Raw genomic sequence first — 17,267 nt, forward strand, 5'->3', positions numbered from 1 at the left:
AGTTACTAATGCTGAAAAATGAATAAACCACCTTATTTTCAAAGCACAAACAGCAGCAGTTCTGAGTCGAATAGGAAATTAGTCAGTCTCCCCAGCTGAAATACATTATGTAAATTACCTAACAGAATAACTTAAACTTCCAGCTCTCTGTGCTCACTGAAAGTGCCACAAATGTTTCTTTATAATTGACAAATAATTGGAAGGAAAATTCTGACATCCAACAACAATGACTGGATCGTACATGAGGCGGGCAGCTTATTTAGCAAATTAGAAATCTACTGCTTGTGATTTAATGTGCTTAATCAGAGACTACGAAGTTGCATTTTTGCAAGAAATAATTTTCAAAGTTCAAGCTCCATAATTGGCAGGAAGGGTCATTAAATTTTGTCGATGTTTATAAAAAGCTAAGTTTTGTTATCGTAGAGATCATAAAATGATAGAAACATGAAGTAAAGAATTCAGTCCGTTCCATGCCGTTTGAGATGTCTGCCTACACTAATACCTATTGCCTGCATAAGGCCCATATCCCCCTATGTCTTTGGAACCAAATCACCTGTTTAGATGTTTTTTAAATGTTGTAATTGTATCTGCATCTACCACCTCCTCTGACAACAAAGGATAGAGGCTTACATTTTTAATTATGGATATAAATATATGCAGAGTTGAGTGATTAAGAAATTATATTTGGTGCTGTGGTATCAAAAATTGTTGTTGTAAATACCCATTTTATTTATGTTCTATGTGTGGGTGCTTTAGAAACATAGAAACCCTACAGCACAATACAGGTCCTTCAGCCCACAAAGCTTTGCCGAGCAGGTCCTTACCTTAGAAATTACCTAGGGTTACCCATAGCCCTCTATTTTTCTGAGCTCCACTTACCTGTCCAGGAGTCTCTTAAAAGACCCTATCATATCTGCCTCCATCACCATTGCTGGCAGCCCATTCCACGCACTCACTGCTCTCTGCATGAAGAACCTACCCCTGACATCTCCAATGTACCTACTTCCAAGCACCTTAGAACTGTGCCCTCTTGTGTTAGCCATTTCAGCCCTGGGAAAAAGCCTCTGACTATCCACATGATCAATGCCTCTCATCATTTTGTACACCTCTATCAGGTCACCTCTCATCGTCCGTCGCTCCGAGGAGAAAAGACCAAGTTCACTCAACCTATTCTCATAAGGCATGCTGCCCAATCCAGGCAACATCCTTGTAAATCTCCTTTGCAGCCTTTCTATGGTCTTCACATCCTTCCTCTAGTGAAATGGCCAGAACTGAACACAGTACTCCAAGTGGGGTCTGACCAGGGTCCTATATAGCTGCAACATTACCTCTCGGCTCCTAAATTCAATTCCACGCTTGATGAAGGACAATACACCGTATGCCTTCTTAACCACAGAGTCTACCTGTTCTGCAGCTTTGAATGTCTTATGGACTCGGATCCCAATATCCTTCTGCTCCTCCACACTGACAAGAGTCTTACCATTAATACTATATTCTGCCATCATATTTGACCGACCAAAATGAACCACCTCACACTTATCTGGGTTGAACTCCATCTGCCACTTCTCATCCCAGTTTTGCATTTTATTGATGTCCCACTGTAACCTCTGACAGCCTTCCACACTATCCACAACACCTCCAATCTTTGTGTTATCAGCAAGTTTACTAACCCATCCCTCCACTTCCTCATCCAGGTCATTTATAATAACCACGAAGAGAAGGAGTCCCAGAATAGATCCCTGAGGCACCCCACTGGTGACCAATGTCCATGCAGAATATGACCCGTCTACAACTATTTTTTGCCTTCTGTGGGCAAGCCAGTTCTGGATCCACAAAGCAATGTCCCCTTGGATCCCATGCCTCCTTACTTTCTGAATAAGCTTTGCAAGGAGTACCTTGTCAAATGCCTTGCTGAAATCCATGTACACTATATCTACTGCTCTACCTTCAGCAATGTGTTTAGTCACATCCTCAAAAAAATTCAATCAGGCTCATAAGGCATGACCTGCCTTTGAGAAAGCCATGCTGACTATTCCTAATCATATTATACCTCTCCAAATGCTCATAAATCCTGCCTCTCAGGACCTTCTCCATCAACTTACCAACCACTGAAGCAAGACTCACTGGTCTATAATTTCCTGGGCTATCTCTACTCCCTTTCTTGAATAAGGGAACAACATCCGTAACTCTCCAATCTTCCGGAACCTCTCCCATCCTCATTGATGATGCAAAGATCATTGCCAGAGGCTCAGCAATCTTTAACCAAATTTACACAGCTATGTCGAACTATTCACCTGCCTAGACATTATGCTCATCCATGTGAGGCAGCACACAGGTAAGAACTCATACACATACACAATTAACATCCACTGAAAATATGTAGAGAACATAAGAAAGGGAAGATGAAAATACCTAAGTTTTCCGTCATGCATGTGCCGCAATAAAATATCTCTTGGCTGATGTTTTAATGGAACTCCACTTTCTGGTACTTAACTCCATTCCCCAAGAATGCACAGTAACAGTTGGATTTAATGCTGATTTTATCCCAATAAGAGCTTTGATCAGCGACCATTCTGGATATCGGAAGTTTCGAGAGGAGGGGACTTCAATAAGGTCCACTGCTCGAGGTTAAAAGGCAGCAGGGGATTACTACAGTGAAAGATGAACAATCAGCTTTTAGAATTGATTAGCAAGAGGAAATTAAAGGAAAGCAGGGATAAGCGCAGCTGCCATCATCTGAGTGGACCGAGTCAGAGTGGTGATCTTAAGGCTTTAGCTCTTCGAGGCCTTGGTGAAAAGAGGCTTCAGTCAGAGAAAGCAAAGGAAAAAATTTCTCAATTTTTTTCTTTCTCTTCTTTATATCTGCTCAGCTAGGACAGTAGAGGTGCCAGGCAGGATAGTGAAATGGTCCTCATGCGGAATGTGGGAGGGCAGGCAGACCACCAGTGTCCCGGACGACTACAAGTGCAAGAAGTGCATCCAGCAGCAGCTTCTAACAAATGTGTTAAAGCATTGGAGCTGAAACTGTATGAACTCCAGATCATTTGGGAGGCTGAGGGGTTGATGGATAGGAATAGGATATATAGAGAGGCAATTACACCCAAGGTGCAGACACAGGAAACTGAGCGACAGTCAGGAAGGGGAAAGGGGTTAAGGATTCAATGCAGAGTACCCCAGTGGCCATTCCCCTCAACAACAGGGATATCACTTTGGATACTGTTGAAGGATTGACCTAACAGAAGAAAGTAACAGTGGTCAGGTCTCTGTCACAGAGTCTGCCTCAGACGGGAATGGGGAGAAGAGGCAAGCTGTGGTGATAGGAGATTTGTTAGTTAGGGGAACTGACAGGAGGCTCTGTGGGCAAGAATGAGACTACCGGATGTTATGTTGCCTCATGGGTGCCAGGCTTTGGGATATCTTGGAACGAGTCCTCAGCATTCTTAAATAGGAGGGTGAACAGCCAGAACAGGTGGTCCATGTAAGGTCGAGTGATGAGGTTCTCCATTGGGAGCTCAGGGAGTTAGGTGCTAATTTAAAGGCAGGCCTCCAGGGTTGTGATATCACGAATGCTACTCTTGCCACATGCTAGTGAGGCCAGAACTAGGAAGATTCTACAGTTTAACGTGTGGCTAAGGAGTTGGTGCAGGAGGGAGGGTATATGAATTTTGGATCATTGGGCTCTCTTCCAGGGAAGGTGGGACTGGTACAGAAAAGACAGTTCGCACCTGAACTAGAGGGAGACTAATATCTGAGCGGGAAGGTTGGTTAATGTTGCATGGTGGGGTTTAAACTAGAGCTGCAGGGGGTTTGGAACTAGAGTGCCAGAGCAGTTAGTGGAGAGGTTGTGGAGGCAGATATTGACAAGACCTCAGACAAAGTTAGGAATCAAAATGTTGAGCATGGTGCGACTAGTGTCCTGATCTGCATATTTTTAAAGCAAAAAGTATCGTAGCAAAGGTGGGTGGTAGTGCTGAAGATGAGGCAGCTGGTTTACAAACAGAGGCAACATGTAGTGAGGAGAGTCTGTTGAAAGGGCAAAATTGCACTCAACAGGATAAGTTGCAATGTAAAAGAGGGATAAAATCAAAAAGGGTAAATACAGGACTGAAGGTGTTGTATTTGAATGTGCACAGTGTACGGAATAAGGTCGATGAACTTGCAGCACAGTTACAGATCATTGTGAATAGAGCTAAGGAACTCAAGAGTAAAAAGGCGCTGATGGGAGGTGTCTGTAGACCCTCAAACAGTAGTAAGTACATGGCCTACAAATTACAAAGGGAGACAGAAAATGCATGCTAAATGGGTAATATTCCAATAGTCATGAGGGACTTCAATATGCAGGTAGATTAGGAAAATCAGGTTGGTGCTGGATTACTGGAGGGGAATTTTTAGAGTGCCAGCAACACGGCTTTTTAGAGCATTTGTGATTGAGCCAACTAGAGGATCAGCTATTCTGGATTAAGTGTTGTGCAATGAACAACATTAGAGATTAGAGGTCTTAAGGAAAAAACTTTCAGGGAAAGTGATCATAATATGATAGAATTCACCCTGCAATTTGAGAGGGAGAAGATAAAGTCAGATATATCATGGATTAAAGGGAATTACAGAGGCATGAGAGAGGAGCTGGCCAAAATCGATTGGAAAAGAACACTGGCTGGGATGGCGGCAGAGCAGCAATGGCTGGAATTTCTGGAAACAATTCGGAAGGCACAGGATATATATGTCCCAAAGAGGAAGAAGTATTCTAAAGGAAAGATGACACAACCGTGGCTTACAGGGTAAATCAACACCAACATAAAAGCCAAAGAGAAGGCATATAATTAAGCAAATATTAGTGGAAAGTTTGGGAAGCTTCTGAAAACCAACAGAAGGCAACTGAGAAGGTCATTAAGAAGGTAAAGATGGAATACAAAAGTAAGTTAGCCAATAATATTAAAGTTATAAAAGTTTCTTCAGATACATAAAACGTAGAAGAGAGGTGAGCGTGGATATTGGACCACTGGAAATGTTGTTGGAGAGGTAGTAATTTGGGGATAACAAAATGGCAGATGATCTGAATAAGTATTTTGCATCAGTCTTCACCGTGGATGACTCCAACAGTATGGTGAAAGTTCCAGTTGTCAGCAGTCATGAAGTGTGTGAAGTTACCATTACTAGAGAGAAGCTACTTAGTAAACTGAAGTGTTTGAAGCTATATAAGTCACTTGGACCAGATGGTGTACACACCAGGGTTCTGAAGGAGGAGGCAGTAGTAATGATCTTTCAAGAATCACTACAGGAAGGATGTGAAACTTTGGAAAGGATATAGTGAGGTTTACCACGATGTTGCCTGGATTAGAGGGTATGAGTTATTAGGAGAGTCTGGACAAGCTTTGCTTGTTTTTTTCTGGTATTTCTGAAAGTTTATAAAATTACGAGAGAAATACAGTAGATAGAGTAGACAATCAGAATATTTTTCCCAGGGTTGCAATTGCAAATACTAGAAATATACATTTAAGATAAGAGGGCTAAAGTTTACAGGAGATGTGCATGGCAAGTTGTTTTTACACGGAGATTGGTAGGTATCTGGAATGGGTTGTCATAAATAGTGGTGAACTCACTTTCAAGAACTCTACAACTTGTGTTCTTGGTATTATCTATTTACTTTTTTTATTTATGGCAGTTCCATTTTTCCTCTCAGCCCCAATCTCCTGACTTCCTCCCCATACCGTTCATCCATATGGGCTCCCTGGGTTGGAGGTCCTGTTTGCAGTAAATTTTTGGGATTGCCTCTTATCTTCAGGAGTCCATCAATACATCTATAGCTACATCGAGTTCCTAAGGGTGTGTCACATCATTTCTTTGTGAATATGCTACTTTGCACATGGGAAGTCTGTCTCTACTTGGGGATAAATCCTCTATCATGTCATTGGGGCATAAAACGAGAGCTATAACACCAAGGAATTCATACCTAGCCCAGAGTAGACCACCTAGGCTATCCCATTCTCCCATGCTTCCCTAGAATCTATAAATAATTTATTTTTCCTCTCTCATCCCAATTCAACTCTTGGGGCATAATTCCAAGGTGATTGGAGGAAGTTAAGGGGGAGATGTTAGAGGTAAGCTTTTTTACACAGAGCATGGAACACACTGCCAGGGGTGGTTGTGGAGGCAAATGCATTACAGCCATTTAAAAACCTCTTAGGTAGGCACATGGATGATAGAAAAAATGGGGGGCTACGTAAGAGGGAAGGATGAAACAAGTGGTGGGATGAGATGAGATGAGGAGGGTGAGGTGAGATTCTCAGAGATCAGGTTATAGATCAGAACACTTCTGTGTCCATCTTTGCTTCCCCATCCCTTCCCTCGACAAGAATCTGGATCTTATAATCCCAGGACCCATCATGAGGCAAGTTCATTTGGCTGACCCAAATCTCCACTGGGATTTATGGTCACTGTAATAATTCCAAAATCATGTGTGTTTCACTATTACTCTTTATCTAATGAATGTTTGAAAAAATTAGGGATATTTTGGAAATATTCTTACATAGACATATGAATGAATGAAAGCAACAGTGGTTGTACATTTGTACATTGGTTGTTCATCAATCTTTGTGTGTTGTTTTTCATTGATTCTATTGTTTTTCTCTGTTCTGCTATGAATGCCTGCATGAAATTAAGGTAGTATATAATGACATATCTGTATGAAATTTGATAATAAATTTACTTTGAACTTTATAATCAGGTATGATAGTGGTGTTTAAGTATATGCAGGGAATGGAGGGGTATGGATAGTGTGTAAGCAATAAAGCCTTAGTTTAATTTGGCAATGTGTTTAGCACAGACATGCAAATGGACCTGCTTCTCTGCTGGTCCAATGTTCCATGAATAATGGGCAACCCATATAGCATTCTTGAGGGTGTAGTTGTGGTTGTTTGCAAACTATGAAACGTAGCTGTGAATCTTGAAGCATTAATGAAATCGGAGAAAGCATGTTGGAGCACATAACTGTTCCTAAGTAAAAGTGATTCCTAGTAGGTGAGCTAAGATGTGGTGGAGAGAGTTGTGCAATACCCAGGTTCTAGCACCCAGGATGTCTCAGAGTGGCTGCCGAATAGAGGGAGGATGAGCAGCCGGAGTCCAGAGTACACATTTGCTCTGATGACATAGGTAGAAATGGGAAAGAAATCCTGAAGAGAGAATATAGGGAGTTAGAAAAAGGGCTGTGTTTAGGCAACTCCACTTCTGATAGGAGGAGGGTGATTAAAGACCAACTAATCAGAGTACAGGACAGGTATGCCACGGATATAAAGAAGGACAAGGGTGGCAAGTTCAAGAAGCTTGGATGTTGAGGTTCTTGGATGAGCCAGGATGGCTTTGTGTGGAGCAAGAAGTGTCTTACTAAATTGATTGAGTATTTTGATGAAGTGACAAAGCTGCTTGACAAAGGTAGAGATGTAGATGTTGTCTACCTGGATTGTAGTAAGGCATTTGACAAGGTACCTCATGGGAAGCTCATCCAGAAGATAAAGGTGCACGGGATCCATGGTAAATGATGACATGTATGTAATATTCCAATAATATTTGAGTATTGAGTAATATTGTATATTGTACAGATAGATAGAAATAGCTTGATTGTGCAATTTTTTGTTTACGCAATTCATTATGGGTTATATGTACAAAGTAGGTGAATGGCAAACGTCATTACACCACCACATAATATGTGCACATCTCGCTAAAGTAAAGCAAAACTAAGCACATCCATCCTGGAATGGAGTTACAAAACATAACAGTGCCAATGGAGTATTTTTAAAGTGAACCCAAGATGACTACGTACCTGTTGAAGTGCAGTAAGACAGTCAAGTTAAAAAAAAAAGTACAGCACGTTTCTCTTTGGAAGGGGACAGAGATGGTCGAGTTTAAAAACAAAGTAGAAAATGGACAAAATTCATGGCTTCATAAATAATGAGTATCAGGTAATAACAATAATAAATTTTTAAAAAAGCAGAAATATCTAGTTACATCCAAAAGAAAGATACATTCGATTTCACAAAAGATAACTTCGTACTGTCTATTGAGCAAATTGAGCATTATTTTGAAGCAAAGGAAATAGCCAATGAGAAAGGAGTGCCAGTTTTGCTGAGAGTAATTGGTGAAAAAGCATACAGTTTGCTTAGATATATGACTGCTTCACCCAAACCAGCCGAAGGGAGCTTTCCTGATATCATGAAAGCAATGCAGAATATTTTAGAACCGAAACCATTGTTGATTGCATAATGCTTTCAGTTTCATAAGCAGAATCAAAAGGAAGGAGAATCCATTTCAGTATATGTGGCTGAACTGAGGAAGTTATCTGAGCATTGTCAGTTCCATCATGGGCTTAACGCTGTACTGAGAGATCATTCAGTTTCTGGAAACCTACAGGAAATCATTCAAAAATGGCTCCCAACTGAAGCACAACTCACATTTAAAAGAGCGGTTGAAATTGTTGTATCAACAGCAGCCAGAGACACAATTGAGTTGCAGGCAGGAGTGAAAGTGAGTGCGAACAAAACTGCAATGCCTAAGCAGAAACATGCCTGGCTGGAAAAAAATGTGTTACTGTTGTGGTAGGGGCTCACGTACACCACATCATTGCAAGTTCAAAGGAGAAAATAGCCGAAAATGCAACAAAGTAGGACAAATACGAGGAGTATGTCAAAATAATTAGAATACAAAGGGAACAGAAAAAGATTTAAAGTCAAGCTGAGTTTCAAAAAGAATTCTAATTTGCATGCTTTTAATGAAAAATATAATGATGAGAGTGAGACAGGACTGAGTAGCCTTGAGATTTAAATGTGAAAACTAAAAATAGACAAGCTATACAGCTTACACCAGAAGTGAACGGCAAATTAATTAAAATAGAATTGGACACTGGCTTAGCTGTTTTAGTTATTCCACAAAAGGAGTTTGAATGGCATTTCAAAGATACTGGAATTCAGCCTGCTGAAGAATTTGTACTGGAGAAAAGATAACTCCTATGGGAATGACATTTGTAACAGTGAAATACAACAGCCAACAAACCACATTGGGCATACAGGTGATAAAAACAGGAAGCCAACATTGTGGGGATGTGAGTGGCTGAGACAACTACAACCTGATTGAAGATCCATCGACCATTGGCATGCCACATCCAGTGCAAAAGAGTCAGTTGAAAGTGAATTAAGAAAGGTACTAGATGATGCCACGGTATGGTTCAAGGATGGCATTGGAAAACTGAAACATATCAAGGTAAAACAGTGTTAAATTAAATTGACACACCCAAGGTTTACAAAGTTCATCCTGTTCCTGTTACCATCTGTGATAAAGTAGGCAGTGAGCTAGATCACATGCAGGCTGAAGGAAGACTTTACAAGGTTGTGTGAGCCCATGGGTAATACCAGTGGTCCCAGTAGCCGAGAGGAATAGGTCTGTCAGGATCTGCAGTGATTTTAAGGTCAGCATCAACTCAGTATTGAAAGCAGATTAATACCCTCTGCCCAGGATTGAGACTACCTCTGCAAACCATTCTGGAGAGAAGCACTTCAGCAAAATGAACAGTTGAGCCTACCTGCAAATAGAGATGAAAGAAGAGTACAAAGTGTTTCTACCATAAGCACTCACAAAGGGCTTTATCACTGTAATAGGCTTACTCTTGGAATAGCATCTGCTCCTGCACTCTGGCAGAAAACTGTGGACCAGTTACTGCAAGGCTACCCAGACACTCAGTGTTACCTGGATGACATCATTGTTACTGGTGAGAGTGACAAGGAACATTTCCAAAATCTCAAGACTATGTTAAAAAGATTAGACGATATGGGTTTGGAGCCCTATGCAGTAAGTGTCAATTCTTTAAACCAAGCATCACCTGTTGTGGTCACAGCATTGACGTAAAAGATTTACACAAGTGTGCTGAGAAACTTCACGCACTGGTGGATGTTCCAAGGCCAAAGGATGTGTTACATTTGCAGTTCCTTTTAGGATTTGTTGATTACCATAAGAGGTTCCTGCCAAACATGACTAATGTGCTCCATCCCTTGAAATTATTACTACAGATTGGGAAGAACTGGCAATGGACAAAGCAGTGTGAGGTGGCTTTCCAAAAGGTAAAGGAAGTGGTGACATCAGACACTGTACTCTCACATTATGATCTACAGCATCTATTGAAGCTGGCCTGTGAAGCCTTGTTTTATGGCACAAGTGTCATATCACATACTCTTAGTGATAGAAGTAAATGCCCCATCGCCTTCACATTATGTTTCCCTACCGCTGCAGAAAAAATAAGGCCACATCTAGAGCATTGCATATAGTTCTGGGGACCCCATCACAGAAGGAATATTGAGGCCTTGGAGATGGTGCAGAAATTTACTAGGATTCTACCTGGATTAAAAAGCATGTGCTATAATGAGAGTTTGGGCAAATTTGGGTTGCTTTATCTGGAGTGGCAGAGGCTGAGAGGAGATCTAGAAGGAGCAGACAAACAAGCCATTTTCCAAAGATTGACACGTCTAATACCAGAGGACGTGCATTTAAGGCGAGAGGGGCTAATGTTAAAGGAGATGTGAGAGTCAAGTTTTGTTACACAGAGTCATGGGCGTCTGGAATTCAAGGCCCGGGGTGGAGATAGAGGCAGACACTTTGGAGACTTCTAAGAGACATTTAGGTAGGCACATGAATGTGAGAAAAATGGAGAGATGTGGACATTGTGTAGGCAGTGGGGACTAGTTCAAGTGGCTTTTATGAATAATATTTGGTTCATCACTACATTGTGGTCCAAAGGTTCTGTTCCTGTGCTGTACTGTTCCATGCCCTATCTAAAACCACCTGTTGGAATGAGATGGCTTTAATGTGCATTCATTGATCTTTTCCACATACGCCTTTAATTCTCTTTCAAAAAACTATTGAGCTGTTTTTTATCCCCCTTAGGTTACAGAGTCAGAGGCTTATTGCATTATACATTGCAGAAACCGGCTGTTTTGGCCCACTATGTCCATGCTGAATATGTTTTCTCATTCTTCACTGTTTCCCAGCTAAAATTCGCTTGTAGATTTATTGCCTGGGCCTGCTCCAGCCACTGGCAATTGGCAGCTGGCTTTCAAGACACCAGCTTTTAGCAAGTATTAAGCAGATCTCACCTGTCATGATATGACATTCTGCTTACCGGTTAGTGAAAGAACTGTGCTGTTACCATGATCAGGATGCTGAAATCTTTCTAATGAGTGGTGAGAAACAGCATGCAGTCTGCTTTGTCATTAATAAGCCGGAATCAATTATTTAATGTTATATATGTTTTCAAGAGCAATCAAATTTATTTCAAGAGTTCACAGTCTTGCAGTGAGGTATCTGAAATGAGATTTTACAATATTTAGAAGCTGGATGGTAGACAAAGTGACTTTCTTTGTTTAAGTCGTAAGTTCCACAGTTAGAATTGAAATCAGGGAATACTTCCTCTTTCTAGGAATAAGAAATACCTAGAATAGATTGCCAGACAAAGAAATTGTGGAGATGAACCTCGAATAATCGCAAAAAACAATTGATGCATTGTGCAGGCTTCAAGGCATTTCCAGGCGGGTGAACAAAAATATTACAAATTGCCTTTATCATTCTTTGTTATCTTGTGTTCTTGTGATTAAAAAGGTTATGTCAGCCCCCAATGTTTGCAGATAGGTTGACACATCCGGTGGGAACATTGACTCAAAATGATTCTTTCAGCATGACTCTGGGCCTGCTCCCCTCACTGGAGAACAACGAAAAACCCCAGTATGTCATCAGCCTTTCATGTGTTTCTTTAGTACTGCTTCCTTACAATTACTAGCAAAGTGTGCTGCAAATCAAGCTCCTTGTTTCCTTTGTCAGTAGTTTGAGGCAACCACCTATCTCACGCAATACACGTACATGCCTGATTGCTCCTGCTCCTGCACCATTCCAATTTTATTGAAATCACAGACCTGGGGCTATATATATTGATTGGACTTCTGTAAGCCATACTTTAAAAATTGTCATTTAATAGAAACATAGAAATCTACAGCACATTACAAGCCCTTCAGCCCACAATGTTGTGCCGACCATGTTACATATTCTAGAAACTGGCTAGAATCTCCCTACCCCTACCGCCCAGCCCTCTATTTTTCTAAGCTCCATGTAGCTATCTACGAGTCTCTTAAAAGACCCTATTGTATCCGCTGCTATCATCTTCACTGGCAGTGCATTCCACACATCCACCACTCTCTGGGTGAAAATCTTACCTTTGATATCCCCCTTGTACCTACTTCCAAGGACAAAACTTTGTCCCCTCGTGTTAGCCGTTTCAGCCCTGAGAAATAGCCTCTGGCTATCCACACGCTCAAAGATATTACATAAAGCTCTGACAAAATAAAATCTATCGCAACTGTTTTTATAAATGTACCACCCAGAATCAAAGATTGTTCAAATTTTTAAAAAACAAACCAAACAAAATTTTAGAGCAAAAACAGAATAACTTCACAATTGTCATCATACATTCATCAACAATTATGAATAAATTATACATTTCAATTTTGCTATCCATTGAACACCAGAGGACAAACATGGAGATAGCTTTTTTTAGAGTAGGTCTATCATCCAAGTTAAACCATTGCAAGAATATGAAAACCTATTTCTACTTGTTTTTTAATATGTCAGATGGGAAGCTTGTTAAATCAACATGTAATGTCCTTTGATGCTACACACAGATATCCAGGATATACACAAAATACTGGAGGAGCTCAGCAGGCCAGGCAGCATCTATGAAAAAGAGGCCATAGATGAAGCCTGAAATGTCGACTGTACTCTTTTCCATAGATGCTGCCTGGCCTGCTGAGTTCCTTCAGCATTTTGTGTGTGTTGCTCAGATTTCCAGCATCTGCAGATTTTCTCTCATTTTTTTCATTCAGGATATATTTGAGCTTTTGAAGTGAGCCAAGGTTAGAGATAAGTGTTGGAGATAATGCTAGGGATACTGAGTTCACACTAGTACAGTCCTTAACTTCTAAAGTCCAAATTTAATTATGTAAGCGGGGTCACAGTGACTACTTATTAAGATTTTAAGTTCTTCCCATGAACAGGTAAACCTGGAAAAAGATTACTATTCAGAAACAGTAGCAGCTTTTGGTATCCCCACAGTAAAAGATTTATCAAAATGCTTCACAGGAAAGTCACATAAAGGGAAATTAGTGTACATGATCAAAAGGTCAAAGGTTAAAAGGTCAGTACAACATAGTAGGCCAAAGAGCCTGTAATCTGTTGTAATGTTCTATGTTCTAAAAGTTGTGTCTAAGAAAAAAGACAGAAAAAGCTGTGAGTCAATATTGATTGGATTAATTAGAGACAGATTTATGGATAATCTTAAAGGTAAGAAGAGAAGTAAAGAGGCAGAAAGGTTTAAGAAAGAACTTTCAGAGCTTAATGGCTTACCAGCTGAAGGCACAGGCACCAGCAGTGCAGTGATTAAATTCAAGCATAATCAAGAGCCTACAATCAATATTATGCTTGAAGCCTTTCTCATCAGCTGAGTAATCTAGATAAAGGTAGATGGAATAAAATTCTAATTTAACATTGCTGTATCATATTAGTTAGGTTCCCTGGTGGTCTATTGGTTAGGATTTGAGACTTTCACTCTCTTGGCTCCAGTTCAATTCCCGGTCAAGGAAGAGTGCTTGATACCGCATGGTAGTGAGGCAGTTAGTGTAACATTACTACAACAACACCAACTCGTTTCAATTCTGTCGCTATCTATAGAGAGTTTTTACATTCTACCCCAGACCCATGTGGATATTCACCAGGCTGTCCGGTTTCCTTCCATATTCCCAAGACGTTCTCTTCAGTAGGTTCATTGGCCACAAGGGTGTAACTGGACAGCACAGCTTCTCGGCCAAAAGGGCCTATTATTGTGTTGCATAGGTAAATTAAAAAAATAAAATAAAACATTAGCTTGTTCAACTGTTGCTCTAACCTTGAAGGATAGAAGGGTCCTGCAAATTGATGATACAATACTTCTTATTCCCTTGGATAAGAGAGTTAGAAGGATTATTTAATCCATATTATAAAACAGGATGTACTTGGATGAGAAAATCCAAAACAATGCATTCTTGTCTGAACATTAAATGAGACAGATTGGAATGAGGTCAGCAAATTCTAGAAATGACTGTCCCCAAAAAGGGGTCCACTTGCTCAGCAGTGATTTCAAGATTCAGGGTTTTTTGGGGGGTAAGAGTTAAAAGCAAAAGGAGCAAAATCCAGGAATGAAGTGGAGCACAAGTGGAGATCTAGTAACGTAATTCATCATAACATCATACGAAGAAAAAGCGAGCTAATATTTCTGATTAACGACCCTTCAGCAGAACTCTGTTCTGATGGCGTCTCACCTGAAATACTCGCTCTGTTCTTCCCGTAGATGCAAACTGATTTGCTGAGTATTTGCAGCATTTTCAGTTTTTGTTTTAGATTTCTAACATCTGCAATTTTTAAAAATTTTTCATAATCATGGGTATCCTAGTCCTCTGTTCAAAGTGTCACAGTTCAATTGTGTAGTGATAAATGCTCAGGTGGCAGAGTAGTACTGCTGGGAGAACTGCTGCTTTACAGTTCCAGTGACCTGGGTTGGATTCTGATCTGTGACACTGTCTATATAGAGTTTGCGTGCTCTTTCCATGACCATGCATGTTTCCTCTGGATGTATCAGTTTTCTCCTTTATCGCAAAACATGCAGGTTGATAAGTTAATTCACCATTAAAACTTACCCCTAGTGAGTAGGTGAGCATAGAATCTGGGGAGGGTTAATGGGATATGTGGGGATAGCATGGGTTAACGTGGGATTTGCGTAAAACTGGCTGGTTGATGGTCGGTGGAGATTCAGTAAACCAAAGGCCGTTTTCCACATTGTTTCTCTTTCTACACTTGCAGTTTGTCAAGCAAGGTGTGAATACTGAAAGAAAATTTTCAGCATCTATTGGCACAGTTGGAAAAAGCCCTCATAAAGTACACTTTCTCCTGTGAAACCTGGTCTTGTTCAGTTCAGTGTTCATTCATTTGTCCTTGTAATTCACAACCAGTATCTAATCTTCAGATAGCCTTGAGCTGGAAGACAACATAGGTGCTGGATATTGATTTGAGCCAATTAACTTGACCCACCTGAGCCCAAATTGCTTCACCTTTTTAAACGAAAATAACATCTTTCTCCAGCATAGTGTGCTCTGAATGACAAATACAGTTTCCCTTCATGGTTTCAGACCTGGTTTCAGGATTTGCCTGCGCTTTATCCTAAGATGACTTTAGCAGTATAAGATAGTTGGAACAGTTTATGTAGTTTCATGTATTTATTTTAAACCTTCAATTTTGTGTATTTTGGAAGTGCATGACCTCAAACCCTGTTAATAATTCAAGGATTTCAAACATGATTCTTTGTTAACTAATCATGTAGTACTTTTCTCTAGTCAATAAATGTAGCAACATTTCTGGTCAACACGCCTCAGAATGCATAACTTACACATGATATTCCATAGCACTTCTGAAAGAAGGCCCCTTAGGGAAAGACTATCGGGTGCCTTGACTAAGTTTACCTATATGAAAACCTAATTTCACAGTGATAAAATAATTGCAAATTTCATGATTAGGTTAGTAGTTATATTCCTCTGTTTTATTTCTTCTGATAACAGCTTCATTAATTTAATCTATTTTCTGCAATCTATCAGTATAATCAAAGCTATCATCTTTTGCAACCATCACAGTAAGAAAAAAAAACAGATGGGGAAATTATCATGGGTTTTACCCACTGCTGTATCTAGTATTTGAACTTTAGCCAGAATGACTAAAGGGGTGAATTTCCACAAGAGTCTTCATGATCTATTGTAAAGCTGAGGAAAGATTTTTGGAAAAATATAGATACATCATTTGCACTCTTTTATCAGTAATTTTAGTTAGCTTTAACTGAAGCAGCTGTGGCAGTTCTAGAAAATACAGTAAATAGATAGTTTATTACCTTATCAGGAATGACTATTAAAAAACTGCAACAAGTCACAGAGAATCAGTTACAGCAAGAAAACAAGAAGAATTAATTAAGCTGGCGCTTTGAGCACTGACATTACTACACTATGGAAAATGGATTCGTAGGACATTGTTTGCTTGCCAAAGGTGCAAAGAAACGTGCCCCAAGCAAGTTATAAAATTGAAATTTTCAGGCCCACTTACCAGTGTTACATGCTGTAATGTATTAAAATTCAAAATTATATCTATGAAAACAAATCATTGTTCAACTCTGTGGCTGACTGTTCACTTCCCAATGGACTAAAGTACTCAAGTCTGTCCAGTGGTACATGTAATGAACTTAATCAGTTCTGAGCTATGACTACATCTGGTACCCTCACTAGGGAACACTTCACCTGTCTTGCTCTGCTGAAGCACACCTCCTGTAAGCTAATGTACAAAACAGCACAGATGAAGGCCATGTTCATTTGCTTACATTCTTGATTGGATGAAGATAATAGTGCATGTATAACACTGAACAAAATGTTTAAAAAATCAAAAGGATTTTTCTCCTTTATTGTATTTACAAACAAAAAAAAGACTATAATTTGGACGACACACAAGTCTTAAAAAGCAGGACAAAGTGACTGAATGGTTTAATAGTTCAGTGGTTCCATTTAATGTTGAAAGGCTCCTATATACTGGATGTGGAGAGGATGTTTCCTGTGGTGGGAGAACCCAAAGAATGAATGACAGTAAAATGTTAGAACCCAAAGCCCCCTTTCTACCCCCACACATACAAACAGCAGCAAAGCATCTACCCCTCCCTTCCCCACTTATTTCAGAAGAATCAGCACCCACCACCCACCAGGTAAGCACCAGCAAAGCATCCAAACAGAGACCATGATCTGCAATTGAACAAAAGCTAATTGTTCACCCAACAGAATCTTTCTCCCCTTAACACGGGGCAGAGAGGTGTTGCTCCTTTTCCACAGTGACAGGGGAGACGAACAAAACAAAATAACACTCTGATTATGATGTTACAGTCTGCCACGTCACTTTTATTCCAAGTTCGCTGACTCAGTAATCAGTAGCAAACTCTCCCCCACAATCAAAAGGAAAATAAAAAGAAAGAGAGAGAGGAGAGAGGGATGAGAGAGAAAAAGAGAGGAGAGAGGGAGAGAGCAGAGAGAGAAAGGAGAGAGAGAGAGACAGAGAGAGAGAGGAGAGAGAGAGAGATCCTTAACAATAGATTTCAACATCTTCCTAACTACTGACACCAGATCAACTAG

The sequence above is a fragment of the Hemitrygon akajei genome, chromosome 1 (genome assembly GCF_048418815.1).
Source record: "Hemitrygon akajei chromosome 1, sHemAka1.3, whole genome shotgun sequence".
NCBI lineage: Eukaryota > Metazoa > Chordata > Chondrichthyes > Myliobatiformes > Dasyatidae > Hemitrygon > Hemitrygon akajei.